This window comes from Plectropomus leopardus, chromosome 21 (assembly GCF_026936395.1).
Source record: "Plectropomus leopardus strain MGB_pleo_1.0 chromosome 21, ASM2693639v1, whole genome shotgun sequence".
In the NCBI taxonomy this organism is placed as follows: domain Eukaryota; kingdom Metazoa; phylum Chordata; class Actinopteri; order Perciformes; family Serranidae; genus Plectropomus; species Plectropomus leopardus.
Window position 1 is genome coordinate 20,147,327 of NC_142196.1, and position 25,936 is coordinate 20,173,262.

The window sequence follows — 25,936 nt, forward strand, 5'->3', positions numbered from 1 at the left end:
ATGTTTACTGAACGTGTGTTTTTCTTAGAGTCCAACAAGCGGCTGAAGCGTACTCATTACACTGAAGCCGGTCCGGGGTTTTCTGCATCGTTACCTCCTGTTTACAGCTGCAGAGAGTGAAAGCGTTTAATCTGTACATGAGCTCCTCACACTTCGCACAAGGGTCAGTTAAGCACAAAAAATGTGCTCTTACTATGAAGTCTCAACCACAACACAGGGGTATTTCTTTATGAATAAGGTGTTGTCCTGCAGAATTTCCAGTTAAAGCCATTTTAGTTTCATGTTTTTATTACAACTCAGATCTTATTTTCATAGTTTTGGCATTCATTTTTATTTGGTTATAATAATATTTTTATTTGCCAGAGTCATTTCTGGGATCTGGGAAAGGAAGTGACATTTTTAAAAAGAAGTCTGAGGTGGTAAGAAACCAAATAGGACAGCTTTTAAACAACCCTCCAGGATTAATGTTTACCATGGTCCAAATAACAGTGGGAAAAAAATAACAAATACTCATCTTCTCCAGCCATTAGAGTAAAACCAAAAAGCGAAAGTGGACAGTAATTGGGACACAAACTGTTTAAACAGTCCTCACAGTTTACCAAGTGAGTTATTGTTACCGACATTACAGGTACGCTCCCTGTTACAGTGACAGAAATCTAAACTGTTGACTTGTTTACAACCTGTCTGATGGTTTTACTGCTTATTTGTTTGTCTTTTGTGACTTTTTTATAGTGAGTGCAGTGAGGACAGGAAAGGCAGGGGACAAAATGTAGCAAACAGCCCAGACTGGACTCAGCCTTAACAGTATTCACACACTCCAGGTGAGCTATCAGGGCAGTGTCACTATGTGCCCATCTTAGTAGAGAAAGTAACTAAAGTATTTGTGTAACTGTACCTTTAAACACACAGGACAGTATTCTGGCAGCAGCTACAGCGCCTTGCTCAAGGGCAGCTGACTAATCATTTGTCTGTCTGCCACCTCCAGTTCAGTCTCCGGGCTTGACCACAGCAGGTGTTGGTTCATGTGATGGATTCCACACTGCATCCCTCTCACTTCTGCCGGCCCAGCGCAAACCTTTGGATGAGGTCAGCTGAGTGGTTAGTCATGCTCACTGGACTGAATCTCCTTCTGCTGTGTCACTTTTTATCTTTCTAACCTCCTTCACACTCAAACACTCAGAGGACAACTATGTTGTACGTTTACCAGGTCAGGCTGTCTGAATTTCTCTTTCGCTCGCTTTCATGTGAAGTCGGGGTTGTGTCTGGAAGAAAAGCGCGGGGGTTAAACAAACAACAAACCTCACTGAAATAAAACTCCCACTCCCTTTTTTTCTGCGCTGTCGTGCTTCACGTCCCACACAAATTACTACGAGACTTCAGGTAATGAATAAACCGGGGATGCCCACCCAGCAACCAGGAAACAGAGCAAAACTACACAAATGCTCACTCCCAGATTGGTAAAGCATGACTGAGTTTCCCACCACTTCGCCACCTCATCGTACACGACGGTTTAATGCACACAAACACACGCTCAGCATATGTACACGTAATTAATGCAATCATCATTCATCTTTGCACAGTGGTGCTCATTTTAGGGATTTTTTCTATGACCCAAGATGTGTACTGTCTGCACACACTAGAAAGAGAAACTGTTTATCACATCATTTTATTTTTTTTATTATGCATCGCACACACTAGGTGAACTGTAATACTTCAAAAAAAAAAAATCTCATTTTGCTTCTTACTAGGAGTGATGGAGTCCTACATAAACACACAGTTTTTACCAAAAGTTTGAACCTTTAACAGTCACACTAAGAAATACCTTTGCGAAAAATTATACAACATTATGGATCGTAGAATATGAAATGCATCAATTTATTAAGAAAGCAACATTTTCCTAATGTAATGCTTTGTAAAAAAGTGCATAAGTCAATGTAATATAATAGAAATCTGAAGAAGTGATGTCATACAATAAATATATAAAATTAAATAAGAAAAAATAAACAAACACAAAAATCTGTTTAGAATTTATGGAGAGAAAACAACAAATTGTCAGTGTTATATAATACAAATCAGAAAATAAAATTAACTACAAAAAAAACAAATACATAAAAATAAATATATAAAAATAAATACACATGATAATGAATGTAGTAACAAAATCTGTTTAAAAATACAGGGTAGAAAAAGTGAAGCAGTTTGATCACTAAAAATATCTACCGTACCGCTACAATGCCTGTTAAGGGACTAATTCATATGACAAAATGTTCATAATTGTCAAGATGTCCTGTCTTTTCTCATTGATTTTAAAGAATTTACTTTACTTTACCGATCACTGGGGGAAAATTGTGGTTTGTTACAGTCGCTCTGATGCCATGCACAGAGAATTACAGAAAGTAGAAACGAGGACCAGTATTTAAAAATATAAAACATAAATATAGTAATAATAAAACAAGTAGTACTATTATGTAAATATTTAAAGAAATATTTAAGAAAAGTTACATTTGAATTTTTATATTTGACTACATCAAGAAAACTACTGGAAACAATGATATAAAAACCGTATTTTAAAAAAACTGAGATACCAAGTGCTGTGGGGCTTTAGTGTAAGATCTGAGGGAATCGAATACTCTCTGTTGTGTAACAAAATGAAGTTTATGAAGCGTACCTGTGGAGTTGTCTTGTGCTCACAATGTGCTGCAATTCTTTACGGCCCAGTAAACCTGTTTAAATGTCAATTTAACTGAGCTTCACATGTCATTCTTTGTTTTTACTGGCTCACAAAAGAGAGCAAGGTGAAGTGAAAGACAAGACAGAGGAGTTTAAAGTAGAAAGTTACAAAAGGTATTCATCACGAAAACCTCAGATTTAGACAAAAAACAAAGTGTAGTGAGTGGTATCAATCCTCTAACAATAAGAAATAAGCATAGCCTTGTTTTCAGAATGTCAAGCTGGAAATAGGAAGCAGGAATATTCACCAACTGTTTGTAAACAAAATACTCAATCTTGCTTGAATGTACACTGCAAAGTACTATTGAATGCCACATTTGTTTTAATGAAAAAGCTGATACTTACTAACTAATACTCCTTTCCCACCAAAATTAGTGCATGCATGCAGGTTTTTAAAAAATGGTAAACCCATTAAATATAGATGATAGACTGCGTTCCCATTTTCTGTGAACACACCTCTGCAGCAGGCGATTTTACCTTTCTGTTAGCTTTGTGTGTGTTGTGTTGTTTTGTTTTGGTTTGGTGGTGTGCCCGTGCGATGTCACGGACAGGCAGAAGAACAGGTAACAGTAGACAGAAGTAGGACCAGAGGTCTTTGAAATCTTTAGTGGTTTCTTCTCTTTCTATGTCTGACTTATTCAGCCTTTCTTTCAAACTTGGTGCAGACTAACTTGGAATAATGTGTTAACGCAGCTTAGAAGGAAAAGGAGAGTAATTACTGTGGATGCATAATTGCATCGCGCATCAATTAAGGATCTGATATTAGCGTGTCCACCAAGGAGTTGAGTTCCAATGAATGGCAATTGGAGTTGGAGGCGACAAAAACCCATGTCTACAGACCTCTTGAAACAAAGTCTGTTTTTCAGGCCTCTCAAAAATATTCAAGCATTTATTTGGTTGACCTTTGCAACTGGTGCCAATAGGGCATTTTTAAAAACCTTTAAAAACAATGCTTCGTCCTAGCACTATTGTCCAGAGTTCTGGGAGAGAAAACTAGATTATTTTATAGGAGAAAACCCCCAAAGATTAGAGGAATGTCTTAAAGAGTAATGTAATTTTGGGTACAGTGTGTGTTTTTTACTCTGCATTCCTGTTTGATATCTTAGAATCCATTGGGATCCACTGTTGTAGATCAAAAGATCTATAAATAAATCAAAAATGTGAAAATATATATAATTTAAAATGAACTATGTGCTCTACTAAATTCATTTCTGATGTTATCTTAATCTTCTTATATCCTCAGTTTAGATCCCTGCAAATATCCAACCAGTGGATGATAAATTTTCCATAAAATAATGAGTTTTAGGCTGATTTGTGCCATAATAAGTTCTTTTAGTATCGTCATCATCCAGAGTTTTTCAGTGTAGGAAAATGTCCCGACTGTCTGACCTGACCGTCAGTGGTCCCGCCTCGGTTCACGCCCTCCGCCTTTTGATGTGGCTGCTCTGTTTGTTCACCAGCGCCAGCGGTCTGCTCGCTCCCATTCAACAATCTGCCACTTGCTAAATCCCTCACTCTGACTGGGCGGCGGCTGCATTGTTTGCGTTTTACACCAGGAGGTGAGAAACATGCGGTCTCATTCACACCTCTTCAGCCTCTCCAGCCCAAATCAGGTGTGACTTCTCACCTGCATTCAAATCCAGCGTGGGCCCTGGTGTCGTCACTACTTCAGAAGACACCTTTGGCCTCAGTATGTGACTCTCAGGTTTTCTTTAGTTGGCAGGAGCAAAACGAATTATGAATTATGAACTTTAAACATGAATTAAGTTTGACATTTATTTGCTGGAGGGAGAAAGTTTCTTTGTGCTCACCTTTAATCTGAGTTGAACACGAATGCATGTGAGGATGATTTATGACATCTCAACAAGCCAATCATGGTGTGATTATGCAACTTGAAACCTGAACACACACACTGAAAATGGACTTTTCATAGTGTGCATGAAAGTTAATTCATTTCATACACACTAAAAACGATACTGGGGCAATCTGACCCAATTTTGGTAGCGCTGGTAACTTTTACTCAGTAATTGTGGGCATTAAAACTACTATCACACTCAAAATATATGGTTATTTTGCCCCAGTTTTAGTGTTATTTTTATTATTTCCATTGGATTATTCCGCCATACCACTATGTGTTTATTTGGCCCATTAAAAGTATCATCTTTACATATCTGTTAGGTCATGAACTTAACTAAAAAGAGTGGTTACTTTTAACGGTGCAATTGTATTCTTAATCTTTATAGTCATAAATTAGACAAAAAAAATTGTCATTTTGTGTACCCAGTCATATTTGCACAGGACCAGTATTACTTGGTGACCTTGAGTGATTTGTAATTATTGCAGCATTCGTTTATGATTGTAACCTGTCATTTTGGTAATTTGTCAAGTAAAAATAACTCCACATACCTAACATATTTCACCAAACACAGAGGTCATGTGATAATATCAGTCCTGTGCCAATCGTCTTTTTGATTTGGGGTCGTACTTAGGTTTTCTGTATTCTCTCCGCATTGTTTCTGCCTCTTTCCTGGTTGAGAATTTGAATGTGGGAGGCTCATCTCGGCATACAAAGGAGACCCATTCGCAGTGAGAGCAAGCTCAAATTTCTTAAATTCTGATTTCTACACAATTTCTAAATCACATGAGATCCCCAGGTAATACTGGTCCCATCCAAATAGGGCCTCAGTGCTATTTTTGTATTTCTGTTTATTGTTTACTAGTTATTTTGACCCCCACACTAAAGATCACGGGGTTAAAAGTGACCTGATACAGCAGCAATGCAATACTGAGTTAATTTGATCCTGTACCCATGTGGAGAAAACCACCCTGTTTTGATCCAGTCAAAACACCCCATTGGTACTGTGTGAAGTTAACCCCTCACTTTTTAACCCAGTGATTTTTAATGTGTGATAAAATAAGATTTATATAGATTACCTGACTGTAAAATATACTATACACATTTTACTCTAAATGATGAGTGAGGAGTGAACGTAGTATGACTTTATATGTCTTTGTTAGCGTCACAATGTGGGAGATTGGTTGCAAAATTTGTTAGAAACGTTTTGGTTCCAGTTGGATAGACAGAGAGGCCATTTACATGGCAACAGTTCTTTCATTAAATGTAAAACTTTTGTTGTGGTTGGCCTTTCGTTCACACGACAACTGCATTTTGGTAGCCTGAAAATGCAAATTTCTGAAACCGAGTTCCAGAGTGTTATCTTAAAATGCAGTCCCCTCAGCCGACATGTGAAAACGGTGACGTCACGGCTGCATGTTGCACATGCGCATAGTGTTCCTCTGTGGTGTTTCATCACAAAGTTACACCGAGGATTTTCACGTCATCATATGAGTGCAGATTTTTTTTAAACCGCAAAGGGAAAAAAAATCCGTTTTTTGTAGGGCCGTTCTTGTCCTAATGTCTGACGACTCTGTGTTGTCAAACAGCCTACAGGGTTTTGTGTTCACTGAAGAAAGGTTGGCTGTCTGACTCAGATGTCAAACAATGATTATATGAAAAGCACAAGCTAACTGGAACCATGATTCATTCGCTGATGATACATACCTCCACTTATTATATTAAGCAGGAAATGGTGAAAAACGGTCGTGGTAACAGTTTTTTAGGGCAGCATCCCTCTACAGTCTAAAGAGTTAGACAAGCAAAAGTTTATTTGTTAACAGGATAATTTTGAGGAAGACAAAAACTTTATGAATCACTACCAGGAAATATGAAATATAAACACAGTTTGAATATTCCAGACTGCAAGGCAACAACTTAACCGAAACACAGGTATGTCAATATTTACATTTACGAAACATTAGTTTGCTTTATCACACTGAGCAGCTGAATCATGAATACACCGCTAGTGAACTCAGTGGTTTTACAATTCATTGACATGAAGAAACAACAGCTGAAACTGAGGAGAGGAAACCATCGAAGTATCACGTTAAGTTCCTCTTGTCTTAACACTCCACCAGCACCATAAATGGAAGGAACTTCATTCACAAATTTGCACCCTGTGAACCCATGACAACACCCGGTGCCACCTCTGATACTGAGACCTGCGGGTGACTTGCAGCCTGCAAAGTGCACATGCATGAACACAGAAGCAAAATAGAGCACTATATTTCACTTTTTTTTGCAGAAATTCTGAAAAAAATGCAAATACAGCTCATGTACATGCAAATATTTTCTAAAAACATAGTTTTTCATCATAGTTTTTGTCAAAATGCATGCAAAAATGCTGCAAAAGTTTAGCTTTTCATTCATCGTATTCTGAGTTTAAAGATAGCGTAACCACGTACCAGTATTTTCCATTACTTGTGGCTCCATAGATCAGATTTTAGAGAATAAAACGTACTTATTTATGGTTTTAAAGTCAGTAAGAGGTTTGCTGTGACTCTGTGGCCTAGTATTTTTACTACTAAAGGTCAGTAAAGGGTGGGGTGGGATAAAAATAGCAAAGGCCCATTAAGCTTTAGTATGTCTTCATCAGCAAATCTTCAATTAAAATAATTGCTCAGACGGCCAGTCATTTAATCCTTTTATCTAAAGGATCTGGTCCATGTTGACTACACTAATGTGCGTGTACACGTGCACTGTTATGTTTGTATATGACTGCATTTCCTTATCTCCCCCATCTAGTAATATTATACAGCCGCCCTCACTGCAGATTATCTCATTTATCTTTTCCATTTTGCTCAGATCTCACAGGTACAATACTTCCCATAACTCCCCGGAGCAGAGAGTCTGTAGATTAAAAGTGTCCAGACATGCTGCAGGTGAGCGTTCAACCCTGCGTTCCCAGGCTCGGTGTGAAAAAAATAGTCAGACAGCTGTGGGAGGTCTCTGAGTGCCTGTAACTTGGCAGGAGTGTGTTCAAAAGTATGCCCTCTCCTAAGTCAAACACCAGCGCAGGCTGCTACTTGCTCCTGTCCAACTGATCTGCCCGCCCACACATGGGAAAGCACTTTCCAGGAATCACGCTCCACCGATCTCCATACCCAGCCAGGCACTTTTATTTCATTTAAACCCATCACTTTGTTTGGGTTAAAAAGATTTCTTAAAATAACATTCAGTACAGTAAAGCACAGTAAAAGGCTATAAAGTTCCAACGTAAATTTAAACAGCGGTCTTTAATCAAAGGCTTGGCTCGGAGTCACAAATAACGATGATACAACTGAAAGTGAATTTAACGCAGCAAGCGCACCCTATACTGCTGAGCGGGCCACAGTATACAGAGCTGTCACACGTTGTATAGACTTAAACCGCTCTGCATTTCCAACGCACTATATCAAAAGACTGTGTTAGTGAGCCCTGCTCATTCCTGGCGCTGAAATACAGGCTCTGTCACGGCCATGACTGCTGAGCTTTTCACTTGCATTTTAATGTGGATGTATGACGGAGCCGTGATTGGAATTTCTCCCAGAACACTGTCAGTCAGTCAGTCAGCGCTATATGTACAGTGTGACTCTGTTGGCTATCAAACATTCAAATAAGACTTTCCACAAGACTCCTGACGTTTGTAATGTGTGTTTTTCCATCAGCACATGCTTTAGTGCTGAGAGGGAAAACATGGCAGAGTCCCACATAGGATGAAGATTTGGCTTGATTTGCATGTGATCATATCAGTGCTGACACAGATGATAATAGAGTAAACTATAACATTAAAATAACTGTCAGCTCGCTGCAGCCAAACCCTCAGTGCTGGGAGAAGTATTCAGCTCTTTATCTCATACAGTGTAAAAATACTGCGTTAAAGTCCTGCATTCATCCTCTTACTTAAGTAGGGTTGGGGTTTAGTACAAAGGGTCAGGGTTTAGGGGAAAACGTATTAGCATCAAAATGTACTTGTATATAGGGTTAGTGTGGAAACTAAGTACGTTTACTCAAGTACTGTAGTCCTGAATGTCAGCAAAGCTAAAGGGCTATCAGTGGTGAAAAAGGCAAAAGCCGCATTCACACTGCCTGTTTAAGGCAGGAATATCATGCCTTTAAGCCTCCTCGCTGTTCTGTATTTAACGTCCAATTGCGGAAAAAGGGGGACAGAGAAATTTCGCCTCTGAGCCGGGAATGGAGCCCTAAAAAGAGGTCTGTGTAAAACCGAAAAGACATGACCATGGGCGTGTGATGTTTTGATGATGTGTTTAAGTGTGCTACCCACCGCCAGAGATTTAAATCGCCTATATTCAGCAAGTTTATCCGTTAAAAACCAGCATGCACGAACTAATTTTGGTGAGAAGGGGGTTAAACTGTCGCCTGCAACTTGACAGGCATCTTGCCGAGGTGACAGGCCATCCAACACCATTTACATCTCGGTAAAAAAAAATAATTCATGGCACTATCCAAGCAGAAAAAAAACAGTTGCTCAAAAACCACCCATTTTTGGGTGTCACACCATCCCCTCCACCCTGGGATGACGAAGTCAGCTCACGCACCACGTCACTTTAGAAACATTGATGTGATATGTATGAAAAGTACATATCACATCAAAACAACATTTCATTCTGGTGACTTGGCTGAATGTAAATTTGAAAAGTAACTTATTACCATATTACCAAAGTTCTCACATAAATGTAGCAGAGTAAAAAGTACTACTGAAATTCAAAGATTTTCAATCTATTTGTGTCTTTGCATGTTGTTTTTGCATCGCGTCGCGTCGTGTCACGTCGTGTCACGTCGCGTCACGTCGCGTCACGTCACATCTGTCGTATCAGTTGTAAGTTGTATTGTTATTGTAAACTGAAGCCAGTAAACTAACTTTTAGCATTGCATTGACTTTCTGACAAATTTATGACTGTTCAGGTCACCTGGTTTTGACTCTCAAGCTGCATGTATCTTTTTATTTATCAAAAACTGACACTGGTTGCATTCTGACAAGTTGTCAAACTCATTTCACACTATCACATGAAGACAGTCACTTCACTCTCACACAAGGGCCACATAAAAATCAACAAGGTTTTTTTTTATTCCAGAGAAAACAGTAAGCTGCTGCCGTTTATGTCTGTGGAAAATGTACAGTGATATAGGTATTGAAAAATTCATCTTTGCTTAATCTATTTTGTTCAGCATCTTCACTCTGAGTCATGGTTAGGGGAAGTTGGCGCTCTCTTTATGCATATGTTCTGCTTGTGAAAACTAGCTTTAAATAAAGGTGCCATTTAGAAATCATAGTGTCTGCGATGGGGCCTCCCCCTGGTCAGTTTGGTTCTCACTTCTGCTCAGCAAAGTGAGGATCCACTCACACATCGCTCCATTAACCTCAATGAACTTATGCATTGCACTGTGGGGGAAATATGGTCACATCTGACTCTTTTTTCAAATTATGCAGTGCACATACCAGAAATGTATATTCAAACATCAGCTGCAGTCTCCTCAGAAACTACAAACTTTGAATATGGCTCATTATCTTCAGACAATAATTAACATCAGAGGCGGCTGATCCAAAAGGGACACGCTGAGAGTGATTCTCCGCTCTTTCCATGCTAACAGCAGGGAACCAACAAGTGAATTGCCTTAGCGTTTACACAGATGCTGACATTTAGACAGGGCCATGAGAAAGAGGAAAGGCAGAGTGATCAGGTTGCAGGCAGTGAATCATTTTGCTCGCCTGAATGTTTATAGTAGAGCGTGTTGTTACGGCCAGTGAGAGGATGGCACATCTCGCTCATCTGTTTACCTGCTGGGTTTGTGTTGGGGGGTGTCACAGTTGCTCTTTGCCCCCTCCTGGGTCTCTCCCTGGGAATGAGTCAGCCGGTGAGGTTGTGTGAATGTTGGTTAAGCAAACTAATATCACTCAGAGCTGCTCTCTGACACCAGTTTTACAGCTGATTGGAGTTTGAAATGCAGGAAAACACATTTCAAATCAGAAAAAGGCAGCTTTACGAGGCCTAAACATACTACTTATCTTTACTGCTTAAAGATACTCAAACTTTAACATTTACATTGCACAACAGTATAGGAAATTGCATCACTGACGCTTCAAAAGGAAGTTGGCGCGCATACTCTGAATTTAATGTGGTAAACTACTTTACTCTGCAACTTTAAAAAAATCGGTGTCTTGAATGGAGGCCATGTTTTGCGTGTGTTTTGACTTTGCCACAGTCCTTGTATGTTTATCACCTCACTGACACTTCTAGGAACGATGGTTGCCACGTCTTCGCAGAATGTAGAGCATGCTCTTTGTGGCATGGACCTAAAATAAAACTGCAGTTTCCTCTTTGCTTCAAATGCATGTGCATTTCTTCAGTATAGCTTTTATATATTCCACAGGCTAATATAATGCACCAGTAATATATGTACAGGATTAGCCGAGGAGCGCTTCTACAAAGGCGCAAAAGCATGAATTGCACCCCAGTTTTATATTTTGCAGCCTCAGTTGAAATTTGAATAATAATTAACTATAAATAAATAAATGATAAACATCTAAATCAAAACATGTAATAAAACTATAATGTACCTACGTCATGGCAGGCATCATGTCAGGCAAAAAAAAAATTGCGGTTTTAGGGTTTTCCCCCAGAAAAATTTTGATCTTCAAACACTTAATTTACTTCACTGATGAATTTTTATGCATCATTCTTGTTTCTTCTGCAGGAAGTTATGGTGTTAATACCTTGACATTTGTGAGTGTGAGAGTGCCCATTAAATTAAATAGTGTTGGGTTTGTTTTTAGCATTGGTTCGCCAACAGGTAACCTCACTGACAACAACATTATTTCAAATAGTTTGGCACAATGTTCAGTATATGTGATGAAGCCATACTTTGTAAATAATATAGTTCAAGTTGCTTTAGTTTAAGCTTGTGAAGCTAATGTTTTAATGTTAACTTGACCAAAAAAAGCAAAGACTGAGTTAGCTTCATTGCTAGCCTGTTATGTTTGAGTCTACCTTTCCTACTGTGTTGAATTTATTTAGAATATAGACTTACCCACTTATGTCTTGTCAAATATTCTACAGTATTTTCTTTTGTTGTTGCTGGTCAGCACTACTCGTGCACCCCAACTAATTTACAATGCACCTCAAGTCATTTTGTTCTGGAGCCGGGCCTTTATTAACCTTAATAAATTAAGAAAGGTGCATGAAATATGCATCAACAAAACACACAGAGCAATTTGTTAAAGAATAATTTATTTGTAGGAGTATTTCATGAACTCCCCTGTGGCTGCCGCGCCCTGGAGGGTGTCAGCATTTTGAGGTATAATTTAGGAAAAGCAGCAGTGGTAGTCACCTCCCACCTCCCCCAAACCCGTCTCCCTGTTTCCACGTTCAGTCCTCTCCTTCAGTTCAAGCATCGGTTATCAGAATTGCAAATACTGAGCGGATCAGCTCCTAAATCAGAATTATTAATGACTAAGCCTTTTGAAGTTTACTCTGTGAGGATTCACTTCAGAGTCAAGCAGGAAAGTACTCAGCTTTGTAGACTTTGTTGCCACGTGTGGGCAGGTTGGACAACATACTTGAGACCTGGTAACACTTTGTTTTAACCCCTCCTATTCAGCACCTATAAGCAGTAAATAAAAACAAATAATGAAAATAATAGTAGTTTTATGTAAATATGAGAACATTTCTTTCCCGTGGAGCATCTATAACTGCTGTATGAGTGACAATATGACAGCAGCATTTTAATATGAATTATACTTTTTAACTATTAGTGAAATATTATGTTATAAACCTTAAGATTTTCATAAAATTAAACTCCATGTTTGACACTTTTTATGACCCATACTTTTTCTGCCACAGACATATAGTCTATTTACATTCACTGATTACCTCTTTATATAGTAGTTTTCATTGTCAGTGGACAAATGATACACAGGAAATAATGCAGGATGTAATTCAAAATAACTGTTTTTAATTTTCTTTCTGATATTAGCCTCACTGTTTACTGTTTACTCTCCTAATATTTTAAGGAGGCTTTTATTGTGAAACAGCACACGAAAATGCAGTTTTTTTCTGTATTTCTATGAAAACAATGTGAGTTTGTTTGGCTGCACTGTAAATATACACCTCTGATCTTTTGTTGTATTTTTAACATGGTGACCGCTAAATAAATGTTTGCTCTAGTGTTAAACCGCACATGATGTGACTTGGGATGAGATCGTATTGCAGTTTTGCTTAGCTGTTTTTTCTTAACAATGCATAGTGCTGCTGTTGGAAGAGACAGACAGACAGACAGAACATGTGGCTTAGTTGTGCTGTTTTTTAGACTTTCTGAGGCTACTGCATGATTAATCAAGTGACTTTATTTTATGCCTGGCCTGCTTCAGGTCACACATGCAGATTCGTCTCTAGGAATGTCAGTGGCACATCTTGTCTGAGCAGGATGCTCTGATTCAGACAGCACGTAATGTACAGATAGACAATGCTGATAACAAAATCACAGATTTGGAGATGCATGAATATAACATCACATGACTTCCTGATTTAATACTATGTACAGCCGCATTAATCCGTACATTTTATTCAATAAGGAATCAACGTGTGGAGTCTCAGACATCATGGAGACAACGGGAACACAGAAAAGCAGCTGCTCGATCCACCCACTGTGATAGTTAGTGATCCGATGGGCAGAGATCATGTGACGACTCACACACAGAAACCACAATTGGATCAAAGCTTGTAATTTTCGGCACAGTGGCGTTTAGGCATCTCCCATCTAATGTAGCGCCTGTTGTTCGAGATGAGTATAGTTCTGGCGAAGCACCATAAAATCATGTGCGTCCACAAATGACAGCTCAGCCTAAAAAAGACAGAGTTCACAGAGTGCAACTCCACGACGTCTGAAATTAATTCACCTCTTTTACTATCAAGTGATCGAATGCAGCAGCAGGAAAAGGTCAAGCAAGAGAGAACATTTGATGATTCAACACTCAGTAAATGTCTGCGTCCACAGCGATGACTCTGGGGGAATAACGCCCTTGACCTCATGAAAAAGCTTCTATTATTTAAACTGAATAAATCAATTATCGTCTTTGTGCGCAGTCACAACCGCGAGACGAAGTGTCTTTTTTATGTGCCACCACGTTCATAAATAGGCTGATTAGGACGGCTGTGGGTGTGAGGATCATGTGCTGCAGTGTGACAGACAGTGAATGGCTGGCTGTGTTAGCTTACAGAGGAGGAGACTCCGGGATGCTGTGTACATGAAGGGCCCTCTGTGTCTCTGCCGTGCACACAAGTATGCATCTCATTACTAACTTTGGGCTGAAATAACTCCACGGCTCGGGGTTTTGGGCTAAAGGCCACCTCAGCTGAGCTCTGACCTGCACTGTCCACAAATTTGACCCTCCGACGTCATTCGTGTTCTCTCCTCTGTGAGTACAAGTACAAGTCAGAAGGTGATAGGTAGCTGGCTGATTGTAGTATCATGGATTACTGAATTGGCCTGCCTGACGGGGCCCCGAGTCAAGAAGCTCTGTATGAAGTGACTGTTTCCTTGTTGAAAAAGTTGCTCTAACAACTACAAAAAATACTCAAAATGCCAACAAAGAAGATTCAAAAGGACAGCAAAGACATGCAATATGACCTGAAGAGATGTAAAAACAACCAAAAAGAGAAGCAAAATAACTACATGTAGACACACAACAACAAGAAAGCGTTGTAAAATGACCATAAAGAGCAGTAAAACAACTCCAGAGTAAGGCAGAATGACCAGAAAGAGATGTAAAACTGCTACAAAGAGACATAAAAGAACCAAAAGAGACGCAAAACAAACACGGAAATGCAAAACAACTATAAAGATGTGCAAAACAACTACACAGAGACACATAACATCCACAGAGAGATGCAAAAGAAAAGACAAACAAAGACAAACGTTTGCAAAACTTTCTTCAGAGGTACAAAATGAGGACAATGAGACATAAATGACCACAAAGAAACATTTAACAGCGACAATGTTACACAGAGAGATACAAAATGGCTATGCCGAGCTGCAAAACAACCACAAAGAGATGCAAAATTATCCCCAAAAGCTGCAAAACAACTCCACAATGAAATGCAAAACAAGCAAAAAGAGACACAAAACAACCACAAAGCGACACAGGACATCTTGAAGGAGACAAAAACTACCACAAAGAGAAAACTGTAAAGCTGCAAAGCAACTTCAAAGAGACACAAAATAAAAAGAAAGAGACACAAAACAACCACAAAAACACAAAAAAAACATTACAAAAAGAAGTGAAATTAGTAGAAAGAGACATGAAATGGCTACAAAAAAGGCACAAAACAACCGCCTAACACCTCAAACAGCTCAGTAACGTCTCTTCCCTCATTCAAACGTCCTCAGAGTGACAGCGATGGTCCAAAGTACACAGAGTGAAATCCTGACCGTATCAGCATAATGTATCACGCTGCTCTGAGGCCACCGCCTGTCCGAGAGATTTCAGCGCTTTAAGATACATATCTGATAACTCCACTGCATGATAAGTGAAGAAATCAGACAAAAAACATTTACACACACTCACACATATACATACAGACACACGACTAGTAACCAGGGTCAGTAATTAACAAGGGCTCAGGGCAAAAGTGCCCTTGAAGGTTCATAAAAAGCCAGTAAATGAGGGGGCAAAAAGCGCCCCTGATAATTATGAGTAGCCTCTTTTGCATTTTACTCTCTTTACATGTCTTTGATGGGTTGTCAAATATTCATGTGAGAGTGCAACTGCTGTCCCCCATGGGCCACTGAAGGTGTTGTCAGGAGCTTTTGATCAGAAACCAACTGAGTGAGCAGAGTGAGGCAGCAGGCTCTGATTCTGACTGACATCGTCTATTTATCCAACATTATATTATGTTAAAATGCATACAAATCATAGTGATATAAATAGTGTGTTGGGTATTAACTTACAATATATTGTGTCATGTTCGATTAGTTTCCCCTCCAAACTGCTTTACAATATAAAAAGAAATGCTTTCTGGTCATCATTGCGCATAAAAAAATATAAAATGGAAAATAAAACTGTGAACAAAGGCATTGCTTGTCTGTGATCACATTGTATTGAAACAAATTTCTTTCTGAATCCTTAATCTAATATTTACCAATATTAGCCTGCAAAAGAAATGCAAACAAGCATGGCCCCTCCACCAAAAGGCAAAACATGGGCTAAAATCTGCTCTGATCTGTCAATATCAATCATCAATTGATTGATATTGACATTGAATTAGTTGTACACACAAGAAAACAGTTTTTAATATGTAATTCAAACGTGTCATCAGTGTACCCTAAATTTACAGATATGTTATTGAAAATGTTGGTGACTTAAGAGCTGCTTTTTGCAGATGATGTGTTTTTGTTTGTCAACAGTGAGCTCCAGCTTGCACTGGGGCGGTTTGCAGCCGAGCGGGGAGCGCTTGTGATGAGAGTCAACACCGTCAGGTCTGAGGCCGACGTTCTCTGCCAGAAAACAGTGGATTTTGACCCTTACTGATGGTCATGGTAGGATTACGCTGCATGTGGTTATGTTTAGACAACACAAGCACATGGCAGTCAATGCTGCGATGTCAACAAAAGCACATGCTGGCACGGATGATGAGGATCAGGCAAGAGAAATCTGGTAAGGTGTGGAAAGAAAATATCACATTCAGACAGGAATTAAACACCAGCATGAAGGCTTGGGGTGTTGGATCCATCCACCACCCCCCCTGCTGTTGATACTGGCAGCGTTTCAACCTGACACCATCCTGTGGCGTATCATGGGAACATGACGGGTTCCGTCCAGCCGCGTTCTCAACTGATGCCGACAGTCCGTGTATCGTGCTGCGTCTGGCGGTGTATAATAACACTGGGTATGGTTCTGTCCATCTGCGTTCTCACGTGACGGCGTCCAGCGGTGCATCACGTGGACATGAAAAGTGGTTCTTTGCGTCGGGTTCTTTCGCTACAAAAGCGGCAATATATGACGACTAGATTTCTGCTTTTTTTGTAAAGGACTATTTTGCTGTTTTCAACTTTAACTGGCAGACGAGACAAAATGGAAAGCGGGGACAGAGAGATAGACGGGGGTATGAAAACAACAGAGGTTGCCATGGATGGAACTGAAGCAGGACATTATGTGGCATGCGCTGACACCACTCGACTCTCCCAGATTCCTGCTTTAAATCTGCGCAGCGAGCGGTTGACAAAATTCTCACTAAAAACAGGGTGACAGTTCAGTATATGCACAAGCTGTTATAATGGCAGACACATGCAGATCAGTCCACGCCCAAGTTTCCGGCTCCTCAGAACATCCTGCTTTAACATTTCATTTGCTGGATCATAAATCTGTCCGGGTCCCCAGCAGGAAGCGGGTTGAGACTATTACAAGAGAGGGCGCCTCCATTGCAGCGTCACCCAGTGAACCCTCTTACCTCCCATTCCTGCCCTGTGACAGAGACCCACAGCTGCCGCATGGACGTCCCCATCCCTCACTGTCAAAACATGGCACCCACCCAAAGCCCTGTTCGGTAGTAGCTGCTTACTACCTGGGAACGCTGCCAAGGCCTCCGCAAAGAGATACTGTATGTACAATAGTTGTAGCGTTTGACACTAATCCCTCCTCAGCTGTATTATGTGTGTGTCTGTGCACACTGGATGTGTGTATTTTTCCTCTGATCAATCAACTGGTTTCTTTAATTTTCTCCATATGTGACCTGAAATGAATTTACCCAACTGAATCGAATTTAGCTCATTAACTAATCAGACTGCTTTTAACAGCCGTCAGCAGGTGGACTGAGAGGACCAGGGGGCATCTCAGTGCAAAGATCACTTATTTATGGTCGCTAATCTGGATGATTTATCTTTAGGCTCACTCATTTGCAGCCTGCTCTGACAGTTCTGCGATACGGAGGGCACCCAGTCGGGTTTATTCAAAGTGTCCGACGAAGACAAAACCCTGCAGGCTTCAAACACTGCAGGTGTTAGAGCGGCGTTCAGAGCTCATCTGGAGAACAGTTGTCACCTCAGGTTAAGACCTGGCAGCTCTTGCAAAAGGCAGTTATTGCAAAAGTTTAGACAAGTGGAAAAACGGCTGCAGAGGAATGTCGTGTTCTGTCCTTCGCAGAAAATCACTTCGGGCTCCTAACTTTCCTCGGACATATGTGCCTCCTTCCGTATCACTCTGGAAGTCACCCTCACTCTGCCTCATAGTGGCAGCAGCAGGTGCATACTGTATGAGCGCCCTAATGGTTTGTATATTTCCCAGTATATATGTGTGTGTAGGGGGCCCGAGGACGGGGATGGCCCGCGGCTTCACGTGTAACCGCACCATGTGACGTACCTGTTATTGACACTGAGCATTCAACAGGGCTCCTGCGGGACCCTTGAACTTGAGAGGCAGTCTCTGGGAGCAGCACCGAAGCGCTGAAGAGTTCAGAACAGTTAATGTTCAACCCTTTTGATCTCTGCCGAGAAGTCACATTCCCCGAATTCCTCACCAGCGTTTCCAGTGGCAGAGAGACTATGAATGGCCCTACAGAAGACAGTTAACACTCTCCCATGCCTTCTCTGCTTTTTTTTCCCTCTCACCTTGGAAAAAGCACAGCAGGAATAAAGCAGGGGTTATTAACCCTTTGAAACCTGAGCAAATTGGCATGATTTCCTTCAAAAACAGTGTTTCAACAACAAAAACACAGTGTATTTAACAAGAATTTGCCCCAAAAATGAGCAAGAAATTAGTAAAATGTTACAAGAAAACAAGCAAAAAAAAGAAGAAAAAAATGAAAACGAAAATGACCTTAAGTGCAAAAAATTCAATAAAATCTTTACAAGCAGCTGAAAAATGTGCAAAAAATTAGTTAAAGATTACAAGAAAATTGCCTAAAAATAAGCTCAAGAAAATAAAAAGAGAGACAAGAAAATTACCTTAAAAAGTATGATAATAAAATATTTTTCTTTCCATAAAATAATTGTATTTATATAATTATGAGACTGATAAAATTCTCTGGAAATAGCAAAAATAATAATAATAATAATAATAACAATAATAATCTTGTCACCTTTTACTGTTTTTTATTTTGTTGTCTTTTTTGCAATTTTATGGACATTTCTTGCCAAGTCCCACATTGCCTTGTCCCCATGTTCTCAAAGAAGTTGCACCAGTTCCCTCAGGTTTAAATGCTTGTGAAATGCATCTGATTGAAGGACAACAAAACTGATGTCAATCCACGTTCTAAAGGGTTAAACTGTGAAGCTTACTGTCAGGAAACGCTGCAGAAAATTGGCACTTTTTTTCCACTTTTTATCGTTTCTTTCTTCAGAAATTGCTGAATCATCATTTCTGAAAGCACTGATTATATGTTTTCTATGTCAAAAGTGAGAAAAGGCTCAAATGAACCTCCAGGATGACGTGACATCAGGAGAACGTCCATTAATCATTACCAAATTCGATGAGCTCATGCTGTTGTGATGGTTTTTTAGAAATGTCCTTCCTCTTACTTTGTATGTCCGCCAGCTCTGGTCGGAGTGACCCACTGCTTGAACTCCAGGTACATTTAGCAATCGGTCAAGCACAGTTGAGTGATACAAACTGTTATCTAAAGAGAACGGAAAGTCTTATCCAGACCTACGTAACAGTGTTCCCTCCACGTTTGAACATTTACTGCCTGCCAAGTGTCACAGCGTCACACATCAAAGCAACAAAATCTCTTCAATGACAATAAAGTGATCACGCCGGCGGGAGATGTGTTTAGTAATTTGCTTAAAATGTGTGCCATGTGGATGCAAGATGGAAGAGCTAAAACTCAGCAGATGTCACAGCAGAGACGACCAATTTTATCGGCCATATGAATAATACGACGCCCGGCGCGGTGATCTCACTGAGCAGCAGCGCTGTAAAAAAGCTGATTGATTGTGTGTGAGATGTTTTCTATTGTTCCAGCGCCAGGCTTAGGAGGTTTAGTGTGGGGGTGATTAACTAATGGAGAGACTCAATCCCAGGTAAGAGTCAGATGCCGGGGCCCAGAGCACAATGAGCAGCCTTCACTTAACCTCAGCCAAAATGCTGAGTTGCAAACCTCCGTCACCTGGCAGACGTCATTCTTGAGGGCCATCTGTGCTGAAGAGGAGAGGAGTGGACGGGAAAGTACAGCTGCTCTGAGAACAGGACGATCCACGGCCAAGGTTAGCCAATTAGAGTGACTGCCGTGATCCTTGTTGGGTTTGACATTGACAGCGACAGAGAGCTGCACTTGGATTTGGATTTGCCTTTTGTTTCCACCAGTCTGACAGATGAATGATAACACGACCAGATGTAGCAAACTACGGTGGCCCCAAAGATCAAAACACACTCAAGAGTGACAACAGGAACATTAAAGGAATACTTGACCCCACTAGTGACCTTTTGTAAGAAAGCTTTGTTTTACCTCCATGCCAAACTGAGAAAATTGTCAGTGAATTGAACTAAAACTGGGGTGTCCAAAGTTTATATATGGATTAGATAATGTGAAAAAATGCTTCTCGCATTATACGGGTTACTTTTACTGATCCGTATAATGCTGTTACTCACTGTTGTCAGTGTTACACTTCTTTCTTTCTTTGTTTTCTTGTTTTTTGGTGTCTTTATAAAAACACAAATAGTTCTGCCTGCATATTTCCTGCTTGGTGTATGTGTTTGTCCTGCCATAAACACAAAAAATGTGAGTAATACTGACACCATACTGAGTAATCTGTAATGAGTGATGTGTAATTTTACCTCGCTGAACACAGGAGCTGCTGGTCTACCACTGATTTCATAGATTAGTTAGTTTGTGTTTTAGTGGAAATGCATGTGTTTGGGGTGAATAAATTGACCTGGATTATGATTTTGGATTTTAGATCATTTTCACTACAGCATGCAAGAAAAACAAATTTTTCTACACAAATAAAATGTAACACAGAGTTATTGCTATAAATGATATAAATTAATTGATAAAATGCTCTCCAAAATCAAGAAATGGCACATATACCAATTTACATGAGAAGAGATAATACATGTGCAGACGTGTACTCGCTGTCTTCGTTGTCATGTCACCCAAGTGCAACAGTATGACTTTTTTAATGTGTTTTTAATTGTTTTGGGATGATGATGGTTTTCTCTGGAAAAGAATAAATGTTGGTTTCAGTAAAAGATGCTGTAATTGAACTCTTTCTTCCCAAACACGGGTTAGTCCCAGCAGCGCCCAGCCAAACATGTTCAGCGCCCAAGGCAAGCTTATTATTATGTTGTGTGTTACAAACAAAAACAAGAACTGTCGAGAAACACTAATTACACAAAAAAGCAACCCAACAAAGAATAATAATAATCAACAAACAATTAAAGAATATAAGTGCAAATTTACGAATTTTGTTGTCTTCTTCTTTTTTTCCACTAACACGATGATCTACCACTGAAACCCAGTATATCAGCCAATATATGATACCAGTCCAATATCAGTGGTCTTTATCCCCCCAAATTTAAAATCAGTGTCCCTCACTGCAGGGAACTCAGTGGAATAATTCATTCAAATAAGGCCAGAGGCCGCTGAGGGACTAAAACCTAAAACAGTGGGCGTCCTTGAGTGAATGAATGTGGCTGGAACTGCACAAAATCTGAATTTTTATAATGACATTGATAGAGAAACTGTATTAATGTGGGTCGGTCAAGGTCAGTATCCAATTTGACGGAAAAGCACATGCCTTGATTTAGTTTTTTAATGCCCAAACATAAAATAACCCCAGCCTCATTCTTGAAATATTATTTTTAATACAACATAATATGATATTTATTTTTTTGTGTTGTCACCCCTATTATCATAGTCTACTTGCGACCCTTTTTTAATAAGTGTGACCAGTTCAGCCACTGAGGTGATTTTTTCTTCTCACACTATTAACAATTTTTAGAGGGATGATGATAAAAAAACAAAGATTGGAAAAATGTCTAAAAAATATTTTCAGCAGAATTATTGTTTGCCTGTTTTTGAAACATTTCTTTTCTTTATTATTATTATTATTATTATTATTATTATGACTTATTTTAAATTTGTTGTTTGTACAATGCCATTTTTGTGTTGTGATTTTATGAAGACATTGTATGCCTTTATTAACTTACTTATATTCTGTTATTTTTTACTGTTTTTATTTGATTTATTTGAATTTTTTTGTAAAGCACTTTGGTCAATGTTTGCTTTTGTTTTTTAAGATGTTCTAAAACCTATGAAGAAGTCTGACTTTTCTTTTTCTTAATATTTTTTGATATATTTAAACACCCTCTTGCCTCCATTTTAACACTATCCAATTTTAATGCATCCAATACAACATATCTGCCACAAATTCTGCATGTAGGAAGAGTATAATGTTCAGTTTTTGTTGACACTCAAAGAATTTTCATTGTTATGTTATGTTGTCTATTTAATTTAAATTGAGGATGTAGCATGGACAAAGGCTTGATTTTAACATTTATGGGGGGCACATATTATTAATAGAGGTTATATACATTCCCTGCTTTTCCTATAAAGGTCTATAATTCACAACTTGCAACTTTCTCACTAAATCCAGTGGGAAAGTTGCCAGGTTGGCAACACTGTATATGTGTGTATGCCACGTGAAAGTGAAGGGAATTCATTGGATGTATGAGCTCATAATTATATTAAATATTTTTAAAAAGACCTGTGGCTAGGGCCAGACCCTGAGCACGCCCCCGTGTCTCACTAAAGAATCCCGACGCTTGCTGAAACGTCAATCTTCATAAGTCAGTGAAGTAAATGAGTTATGAGTGTGCAGTTTTCCTGTTCTTTCTTTGATGTCTGCCTGCGAGCCAGCACCTTACTAGGAAATATTTTCCATTACTTTTCTGTGTTTTTCTGTCTTCTTATCCTGACTGTCATCGCATGACCCCTCAGATTTATCTTGAGACCCTTTGGGTGAATCTCGATTGTCAGGTTTGGAAACATCTGTTATGGCAGCTGCAGAACTACAGATGGGCCTGGATGTGAAAATTTTGGAGGTTGTTTAATGTTGGCGAGCAGGCTCCACCCGCTGCCACCGGTGTCTACAGCTGTGGTTTACAACTGGTGGGTAGCGACTCCATTCTGAATGGACCGCAGGTGACTTTATATTGAGTTAAGTTTGTCAAAAAAAAACAAAAAACAACTTAATAAACTAATTTTGAAGAACAGGTAATTTCCAGCACAAATCTTTTATTTTGAAATGCATTTTCTTTTTTTCTTTCATTCTTGCAATTTTTTTTATTTTTTTGTTTTTTTAATGTGTTGTTTACATTTTGTGAAATAAAATAAACTAATGTGATGTAATGTGTCTGTTTTCTGAAGTAACGTTTATGTGTTGTTTTGTTTGTTTCCTTCTTTTTGTATTTTGTTGTGGTCACTTTAAGAATAACATGACGTCAGTGCCAGGAAGTTATGTCACGTGACCACTAATCAGGAAGTGAGTGAGTGTGACTCAAACAGCTGCTGTTTGAATGTGTCTTAGCTAATCCTGCAACATCTGCAAACATGTTTGGTTGCACATTGGGTATGTATTGATTGATGCATTCATAAGATCTGTGAACTCTGATGCAGGAAATCTGCAAAATTAGCTACCACAATAATGACTACTGTGGTGGTAGGATTGTAAAAGTCCAAATAAAACTTTTGACTGAAAGGTAAATAAATCATAAACTCATAAACAGAAAAAAAAACACCCCATGTGATTTAATTCATATTAAAAATTCAGCTTGGATGTTAATATCGTTTATGTCTGTAACTTACATGTTTAAATCACGCACAGTGTTGATTATACTTTTTGTATGTTTTAGTTTCACCTGTCTGTGCATTGTCACTAAATCTACGGACAAGAGGACTTCTGGGTTTTTTGACTGTTTTTGGTGCACGGACACCATCGGATCTGTCACTCCTGGAGGAACCAGCCACTCAACAAAAACTGGTCACAGTCGCAGCCACTGGCAGAGGCAGGAGATCACCTGATTCAGCAGCAGTTTTATGGGATGTGGATTGAATATATTGACAGGCCTGACAGCATCCATATTGATTTGAAAGAGAACTAATTTGGATTATGGTCACACAACTTAACCTCTTAAACTCAGCCCCAGAAGACCATGTGGAGGCCCTGTAGCTGCAGGTAAGTCACTGTTTGTTTCCGCTCTGAGCTGAGGCCTGTTATGTGTGTTTTCCTTTAGGAAGTTCTGAATTGTAACATAATTGTAATGAGGGTTAGGCAGTGTTGGATTTGATATTATTGGATGTTATTGGCTCTTTTAGTAGCGTACAGTAAACTTTACTGTCCCAGAGGGAAATTTGTCTTTGGCACAATGCTACAGCCTGTGGCTTTAACATAAAAAAACACCATAAAACACATTAAACATAAGATGAATTTGACCATAAATTTGAGTACACAGCTGCTTAAAAGGGAACTTGTGAGAATAAAATGGCAATATGGTTGGTGCTAAAATGCTTGTGTATTTCTAGGATTTAGCATCAGAGGTCAGCAGGTTGATGGAGGCTGGTACAAACAATAGCTTTAAGCATTTTGCTTTGCACTTTGAACTCTACTTACTGATGGCAGCGGCTTGCATTCATTCATGTTGTGTATGCAAAGATAGCCACTCGTCTGACACATTGTTAATGTACGTACTGTTTAAGCATTTGCACTGAGCCTTCTCTCTGTCCTGCAGCTCTGGGTCTTTGTACAACTGTTCTGCAGCGATCCGTAATGTGACTGTACTGTGTGAGGCTGCTGGTGCTCTCTGTCAGCTGGGGCTTTGTGTGTGTTGACATGTTGCTAAAACTTCCTCTTGGTACACCAGTTTTTCCCCATATATACATGTATTTTCTTTTTAAGATTTTTTTTTTAGGTTTTTAGGAAAGGGGGAGAAGAGAGAGGCGGTGGCATGCAGCAAAGGGCTGCAGTAAGGACTGTGTCTTTGTATATGAGGTGCCTGCTCTACAGGACACAGGAGCATTAAAAAATTTATAATTTAAAAAAAGTGAAAAAACTGAAAATCTAAACATATAGATAGGTTAGTAATAGTTATTATTATAAATATAGTTTTCGGGACATTTCGTTTGCCTTTAAATGATGCAGAAAAAAAACACAAATTGCAGAATTTTAATAGTTTATTATGATTAATTGTATTGTTAACCGCATCTTTTCGATTCTCTAATTTTGCATTTGTCCAATTAACGCAATTTTTAAAAAAGCGTAATGTACAGACCACATTGCGATTAATGTGTTAATGCTGACGGCCCTAAAATATAGCGAGGTGAAATTTGAACAAAGCTCGTTCAAAGTTTGTCAGGCATTCGTTTTCACTGTCGCTGGTGATTGTGTTTACAGACAGTAAACAACAATTTTGGCGTAGTATACCCTCAAGCTTTAAAATAACTCTTGCAGTCATTTCCTATCTTCTGTATCTTCCTCTGCATGAGAGGCTGTGGCATAGAGCAGATTTTGCATCATAATTTGGGAAGAAAACAATCATAGCGGCTAAATTTTGGTTTGTGAACTTCGACTTGTGGTTGGTGGTTGTTACAAAATGACCTTATCCAGGAGCACCTCCTTCTGAAAGAACAAATGGTTTGATGGCTTTAAATGGCACCTTTGCTCACAACATATGGCTCTTTGTTTCCTGTGCATCAGTTGTTCTGCCACTCAAACAGCCAAAGAATGCATCTGAGCATGTGCAGGCGCTCCTGTCATCGGCGGCCTGAGGGGGAAATAGTTTGAACCTGTGAACTGATTGCCACACTGACAGTGGAGGGTGAGGAGGGGCTGCAGAGGAGGGCTCACCCTGAGCTAAGGCCTCTGTGGCTTTACAGTGACATCAGGGGATTGGTGATATAATCCTCTTACTGTACGCTGTATGCTGTAATGGGTTGAGTAAACTTGGAGTGGACCTCTGAGGGCTCGCCGGCCCGCAGAGCCACAGCGGATAGAGAGAAACATGACAGGTAGCTCTGAATTTACACATCACACAGGTGGAGACGCTTTGTTCTCAGCTTTATTTTTATTGAATAGATGGAAGCAGCTGGGAACTTTATGATCCCCCCTCACAGGTGCGGTGGTGGAGGCCATGTTGCCGACGAGTTACGCTTGATGAAATGCTGCACTTCATCATCCATCTATGTGTTTTTAAAGATGTAACAGTGGCAGCGTCGTTCTCTGATGCTGTTTCAGGAGAGAGAGAAAAAAGCTGTAATTTTTCACTAAGTGGCTTTGGCAGGGAGCATAACAGTGTTTATCTTGCAACTGCAGTGCAATGAT

The 25,936-nt window shown here is 39.5% G+C and overlaps 3 long non-coding RNA genes across 6 annotated transcripts in view; all 3 read left to right on the plus strand.

Moving 5' to 3' along the window:
* The window catches only part of LOC121960356 (uncharacterized), a 34,673-nt gene extending 33,847 nt beyond the window's left edge, over positions 1-826 (plus strand). For 2 of the 3 annotated variants that reach the window (XR_015775389.1, XR_006106971.2), the window contains exon 3: positions 733-826. This is a non-coding gene — a long non-coding RNA (uncharacterized LOC121960356). Of the gene's footprint in view, positions 1-28; positions 164-732 lie in introns of all 3 variants that reach the window. The other variant, XR_015775390.1, reaches the window with a different exon arrangement.
* Positions 827-979: 153 nt separating this feature from the next.
* On the plus strand, positions 980-21,017 carry LOC148186058 (uncharacterized). Its single transcript, XR_015775393.1, has 2 exons — positions 980-1,098; positions 16,031-21,017. It is a non-coding gene; the product is annotated as an uncharacterized LOC148186058 (long non-coding RNA).
* A 1,958-nt stretch (positions 21,018-22,975) lies between these two features.
* Positions 22,976-25,936, plus strand: part of LOC148186059 (uncharacterized) — a 56,363-nt gene continuing 53,402 nt past the window's right edge. For both annotated transcript variants that reach the window (XR_015775391.1, XR_015775392.1), the window contains exons 1-2: positions 22,976-23,188; positions 23,472-23,794. This is a non-coding gene — a long non-coding RNA (uncharacterized LOC148186059). The remainder of the gene's footprint in view (positions 23,189-23,471; positions 23,795-25,936) is intronic.